Below are 1,645 nucleotides of genomic sequence, written 5' to 3' on the forward strand. Positions count from 1 at the left end.
ACACACACAGACACACAACATTACACTGTGTGCAACCACATTTCCATCCTCAGTTTATATTAATTATGAGAGAAATGGCTGTGGAAACGACTTTATGCGCAAATATTGATACAATAACGTTTATATCCAAGTACACATGGAGTCACGCGATGAAATGGTGTGTGGCCCTTCTACTACGACTTGGGAAAGCTTTCAGTTCATTAGGCTAAACTGTAGATGAAATGAGTTATGATGAACTTCACAGGGTGGTGAAAGGGCACGGTGATGAGTTTGATGCTCCTTTTCAATAAAGATCGAGGGTCTTATTCTGGTGACATGATCCATGCTTGACAAATACAAATATTCTCGCTCTTATCCATAATAATCTCATCATGCAGTAGTCTAGTCTACCCGCACTGTATCCGCAAACTATTGGCTAGAGCGCACATGCTGCCAAGACCAGAGTAGGCTAATCTATTTAACGCAACAGTTTGTGACAAAACTATCGGTAGAGTTGAAAATGTGATGGAAACACATTGAACATTAGATTTCTATTCGGTACATGAAAATTTAAGCGAAAAAAGTACATTTTGTGTGCATTACGTCGTCACGCACTGATTTTTATCCGCAACAAATCAGTTTGATGGAAACACACCACTGGTGGGAAAATTCGCATAAAAATATTATTTTCTTTATGCAGATTTTAGAATATTCGCATGAAAATCTGTCACCAATTGGATGGAAACCTACCTATTGTTGCTATAGAAGTCATTTAACTTTGGCGAGATGGAGGCGTGAATCCAACATATCTATTTTTAATTTGAAGACAAACTGGATATTGAATTGTGCTTGGTTGTCAACACAACCAAATAACTACATTTGAATTAGACGTATTTTCTGCTTGGACTAAATCAAATCAAAACTTTAAATGCACTTTAAATAAAGTTTGATTGGATTTAGTCCCACTCTTTAACTTTGACTCTTGATTGAGATGGAGTCGTGAACCCAACATATACATTATTAATTTGTAGACAAACTGGAATTAAAGCTAGTCAGTGGCACAACATATACATCTCCTACAAATGTTGATATTAGGTTGCATTGACAACCAAACAAAATTCAATATCACTTTTGTATTACAGTAAATAGCCTATAAACTTGTCAACAAGTTAACAAATTATATGTTGGATTTACGTCTCCAACGAAACCAAAAATAAAAGTTAAAGAATAGGATTAAGCAAGTGGCTCAGATTAAACCCTCCAAGCCTTAGATATCCTTGATATTTGGTTGAATTTTCAACCAAACACAATTAAATATTACTTTTGCAATACTGTAAATAGACTTTAAGAGTTAAGGCTATCTTACAAACTAATGTAACATTATTTATTCAACCTTTAAAATGACTAACACATCTATGGCCACATATTGAGTTTAGCCTGTTGTAACTATAAATGTTTTCTTATGTAATCATAGAAAGCGTGCATGTCTGTGGAGATCTTCACAATTGCTGTAATAATCAGCACAGAATATCCAACAGCATTAATCACTTGCACCATGTACATTTAATGTAATCTCAACTGCAATCCAGGTCATTTGGTTGTGCTATTAGATGAAGCGCAGCGATAACACATGAAGTTGTTGGATAAATACAAAATACCTGACATT

The sequence above is a fragment of the Coregonus clupeaformis genome, chromosome 1 (assembly GCF_020615455.1).
Source record: "Coregonus clupeaformis isolate EN_2021a chromosome 1, ASM2061545v1, whole genome shotgun sequence".
Taxonomy (NCBI): domain Eukaryota; kingdom Metazoa; phylum Chordata; class Actinopteri; order Salmoniformes; family Salmonidae; genus Coregonus; species Coregonus clupeaformis.